The sequence below is a fragment of the Leptonychotes weddellii genome, chromosome 3 (genome assembly GCF_054177405.1).
Source record: "Leptonychotes weddellii isolate Sample4059 chromosome 3, ASM5417740v2, whole genome shotgun sequence".
NCBI classification, from domain to species: Eukaryota; Metazoa; Chordata; class Mammalia; order Carnivora; family Phocidae; genus Leptonychotes; species Leptonychotes weddellii.
The window spans coordinates 161,967,138-161,972,561 of NC_138371.1; the positions used below are offsets into that span (position 1 = coordinate 161,967,138).

A 5,424-nucleotide genomic window follows, 5' to 3' on the forward strand; every position below is an offset into this window, starting at 1 on the left:
TTTTTTTTTACTTTTTTGTTGTTTTTATTATGCACTACATTAATACACTGCATAACCTTCTAGAAGGGGTAGATGAGTATGACTGAGTTATTTTTCATCAATCAGGAAAATGCTTCCTTAATCGATATTCTCCAAACCCTTTGACACATAGTAACGATTAACTCCAGAGACCCGCCTATCTCTTTGCATCAAACTCCACTGATACGGATAATAGGCAACCCTTTTTTCCTTGCCGCCGTTACTGAACCTGTGGATGTGCGCCGTCGCTATGCCGGGGATGACCAAGCACACGGCCATGACGCCGATCCCGGGCAGGATCTCGAACCACATCGCAGCGCCGCTGCCGGAGCCAAACCCCTGCCAGCCCGGCCCGGTAAAGGAGGCTCTTATTTTTTAAACATGAGGTGTTGAATATTGTCAAATGCTTTTCCTTCCTCTATTAAGATGATCAGATGGCTTTGTCCTTTCTTTTATTGACATAGTGTATGACATTGATGGTGGAACCAAATTTGCTTTCCTGGGATACGTACCACTTTGTCATGATGGATAATCTTTTATATATGTTGCTGGATTCAGTTCCTTAGTATTTTATTGAGGATTTTTGTGTTTATATTCATAAGAGAGATTGATCTATAGTTTTCTTTTCTGGTGATATCTCTGTCTGGTTTTATTATCAGAGTAATATCGGCCTCACAGAATGAGTTGGGAAGTGTTTTCCCCTCGTCTGTTTTTTGAAAGTGTTTGTGAAGAACTGGTATTAATTATTTAAATGTTTGGTAGAAGTCTGCAGTGAAGTCATCTGGGCCAGGGCTTTTCTTTGTGGGGAGTTTTAATATTATTAATTCACTCATGTTTGTTAAAGGTTCTACTCAGATTTTCTATTTCTTCCTAGATTTTGTCTTTCTAAGACTTCTTAGTCTTTCTAAATTTATTCCATTTCATCTAATTTGTTGGCATACTATTGTTTATAGTATTCCCTTACAGTTCTTTTTGCCTTTATAATCCATTACTGCTATTAGGTTGGAAGTCATGTTCCTCTTTTATTCTTGATTTTAATAATTTTAGTCTTCTCTCTCTCTTTTCTTGGTCAGTTTAGATAAAGGTTTGATAATTTTGTTGATCTTTTTAAAGAAACAACTTTTGATTTTGTTGATGTTATCTGTCAATTTCTATTACGTATTTCACTAATTTCCATTCTAATCTTTATTATTTTCTTCCTTGTTGCTTTAGGATTAAGTTGCTCTTCCTTTCTCCAGTATCTTAAGGTGGAAAGTTAGGTTACTGATTTGAGATCTTCCTTCTTTCTTAATATATGGTTTATTGCTATCCATTTCCCTCTAAGCACAGCTTTAGCTGCAAGCCATGTTTAGTTATATTGTGTTTACATTTTTATGCCTTATAAAATATACTGAATTTGTTGTTACTTATTAAGAATATGTCATTCAGTTTCCACATATTTGTGAATTCTCTGATTTTCTGTTAGCGATTTCTAATTTTACTCCATTGTGGTCTGAGAATATACTTTGTATGATTTCAATCCTTTTAAATTTATTACAGATTATGTTTTGACCTAACATAAGGTATGCTAGAGAATATTCCATATGTGCTTGAAAAGCATATGCATTCTGGGGGCCTGGGGGGATCAGTCAGTTGAGCATCTGACTCTTGGTTTCAGCTCAGGTCATGATCTCAGGGTCCGAAGATGGAGCCCCACCTCAGGTTCCGTGCTCAGTGGGGAGTCTTCTTGAGATTCTCTAGCTCTCCTTCTCCCTTTGCCCCTTCCCTCGCTCTCTCTCTCTCTAAAATAAATAAATAAATCTTAAAAAAAAAAAGAAAATGAAAGCATATGCATTCTGCTGTTATCGAATGGAGTGTTCCATAGATGTCTGTTTGGTTTAGTTATTGTGTTGTTCAAGTTTTCTGTTTTCTTGTTGATTTTCTAGAGTTGTTCTCTCCATTACTGTAAGTGGGATATTGTAGTCTCCAAATATTATTATTGAATTGTCTATCTTTCCCTTCAATTCTGTCAGTTTTTGTTTTACGTATTTTGGGCTTTGTTGTTTAGGTACATATATATTCATAATTGTTTTATCTTCCTGATTGATTGACTCTTATCACTACCTAATGTCTATATTTATTTCTATTAACATTTTTTTCTTTAAAGTCTATTTTGCCTGGTATTACTATAGCCACTCCAGCTTTCTTATGGTGCTGTTTGCATAATGTATCCTTTTCGCTCCTTTTGCTTTCTACCTATTTGAATCTTCGGATTTGAAGTATGTCTTCTATATACAGGATACAGTGGGTCTTATTTTCTTTTAATCCAGTCTGACAGTCTCCCTCTTTTGATTGTATTGTTTAGCTAATTCAAATTCAATGTTATTAGTGATACGCTTGGATTTATGTCTGTCAATTTGCTTTTTATCTTCTACGTCTCAAGTCTTTTTGTTCCTCTCTCCCTTCTTAACTATTTTCTTTTGCACTAAGTGAATATTTTCTAGTCTAGCGTTTTCACTCCTTAAATTAATTGCCAGCTGGAATGGGGCTCAGAAAGGGTGGTTTATATGTATAAATCTATCACCACTACTGGGTGAATTATTCAGGTATTTACTATCAATGGGGAGGGAGATAGTATTAGATAAAATAAATAAAAGTAAGCACTGTTCCCATGGCATGAAAGAATGCAGAGAGGAAATAAAGACCTTATTATATGAGACAGGATATTCTGCTTAATTAAAAATATTATGATTGAATATATTGAGAATCAACTTAAGAAGGAATATTTGTCTATGAAAAGCTGACATATAATTTATAAAAGCCACACGAACCCAAATTATTAGTTGATGCAATTATTTTCTTAGAGCTAGTGTAATTTATCAATGTCCGTGGAATTTTATGGAATCTCCAAAGATAATATTTCAAATCTGGGGGTAGATTCTAGATCTACTTCTGCCATTATTCCCTCATTCATTTATTTATTCATTATGCTTAAAACATTTTTAACTGTTTAAAAACATTATTTTTAATGTATAGTTAGAAACATTTTAACTATATTACTTTTCTTAGACAAACTATTAAATTTCTTTATTCATAAGATAAAAGGATTGGATTTGGTAATCTCCAAGGATATTTCTCCTGCTCTAAAATCCCATGATTCTAAATAGCATAGTTGAAATAATCATTCCTTCATTAATTCAGCAAATATTTATTGATCTACCAGGGGTGAAGCATTGTGTTAGGAACAATGGACATAGTAGACATAACTGCTGCCTTCATGAAACCGTCAGGCATTGAAACAAGAAATAACAAGAGTGATGGTTTTCATGAAAGAGAAAGTGTAGGGTACTGTTGGGATATAAGTCAAAAGTTTTCTAACTAACCCTGGTGGGACAGAGGATCTTTCAAAGAAGGTTTTCCTGAGGAAGTGGAGTTGATGCTGACATTTGAAGGATGAGTAAGAGTTAACAGAAAAGCAACAGTTGAAAAGGGCATGATATGGGAAGAGAGTTCTAGAAAGTGGTATGTTCAAAGCTGAGGGACAAGAGATAACCTAGGGGGTTTGAGGACGTCATAAAAGTCAAATATGTCAGAATTCAAGACAGAAAATGAATAGAAATGAGGCTGGAGGGAGAGGAAGAGAGATCACAGAGCCTTAAGTCAGCTACTTAAAGAGGTTGGTCCTTCACCTGTGGACAGTAGCAGCCTATCTAAGCTAAATAAGATTCATCTTTAAAAAAATGACTCTGTCTGTGGAGCAGAGGGGAAAGTGGAGGTCTATGAGGTATCCAGATGGTCTGCTCTAGGGTGCATGTGAGGATGGACTGAAGTGAATGGTTTGAAAGATATATAGAAAATTAAGTGGATAATATTTGCTAATAGATTGGATGGGAAAGCTAATTAAATGGCTAATAAATTAAAACTTTACTCTGTGCCTAAAATGATTTAATACAACTTACAAAGATGCTTATAACTTAGTTGGGCAAAACATATTTGCATGCTTTCTAAAATGAAGACAAGGGAAAATAAGAATAAAAAAGTTAGCAGCCAGGAGGAAGATTAGTTCTTGAAATGAAAGCCCTCAATTCCTATTCTTTTAGAAATGGATAACACATTCAGGAGACTTGGGCATATTTATGATTATCTTGAGAATTGAGAGGCAAGAAAACGTGTTTGTCTGAGGAGATGATTTTTAATAATGGTATAGTTGGTGCTAATCTCAATTTGCATTCTTGGGTGTGTAAGAAATACTGCTCCTTTCTATTTTCTATGAATGAACTTGTTCTAGGTTTTCAGGGCAGCCAACATGGTAGAATATTTAATGTTAGTTGTTACTGGTGTCTCATCAAATTCCTGGTCTTTATGCTGTTCCATTTGACCCTTCAGTTCCGCAGGCCATCGTGGTTTCCATGCTGCAGCCAGGACTCAGGAATCTGAGTGAAGTATGGGACCTAAATGACAGTAAAGTCTCATCAGGAAAACAGAAACCACACTAGGTTTTTCGAATACAAAGCACTCAGTAATGGAATCTGTTACACGGGAGATGGAAAACTGAAAGAACAAATAGGGATCACTGAGTAACCAGAGATACTGACTTAGGAAATCACTGCCACCCCTAACACTAGAAAAATGAAAGGAAAATGGGGATTACCAGAATCTAGGAGCACAGGAGGGGTCCAGCAGTGTTGGTTCTCAGACCTCTGAGTAAGGGGTACCACCTGTCTGCTACTGGTATCTCTGGAATGGTGGGGCTGGTTCTGGTTGCATAAAAAGAAGATGGAAGCTGAAGCCAACTGCTCTTGCTGGGGTCATGCTAACGAGACCCACCCCCCCCAAAGAAATAGGGAATATTTTTTTTTTCCTCCTTCAATCTTCCAGTCTGCCTCAGAGCCTCCTATTGGGAGAACATGGCAAGGATGCCAGATGACAAAGGAGTCTGGGAAAGGAAATTTGCCAAGCTCTAGTTTCAGCATCACAGGTAGAACACAGAAGGGTAGATGAGAGCTGAGATGCACCAGGTAAATAACAGGCTCACACGGGGACCATGTTCCTGGCAGCCTTGCTACTCCAGACTCATAGGTCTCTCTCCTTCCTGCAGTCTGCCCTCTCCCCTTAACCTGTGGGCATTCCTTTCTGCAGCTGCCTTTTCAGAGTCTCTCAAATCCTCCCCTGTCTTCCCCAGGAGCATTCACAATAAATGTTGGTGTCCATTAGTATCGGAGCCTGAATCATTAACAATCAAAAGATAGTTCTTCTTTTCTTGAGGACAGATCTTCCAGGAGGTGAGGGTAAATGTTTACATTTTATCCTTATAGAGAAAAGAAAAACAAGAAAATCAATAAGGTTACCTTCCGTAATAAAGCAGAACAGCCAACAGCGGACACAATCACCATACAGAGTGACATGGGCTCAATCATGGCCTATAGT

The 5,424-nt window shown here is 37.0% G+C and overlaps 1 pseudogene; it reads right to left on the reverse strand.

Moving 5' to 3' along the window:
• On the reverse strand, nucleotides 1-378 carry LOC102730671 (NADH dehydrogenase [ubiquinone] 1 alpha subcomplex subunit 1 pseudogene; annotated as a pseudogene).
• Between the last annotated feature and the right edge of the window lie 5,046 nt (nucleotides 379-5,424).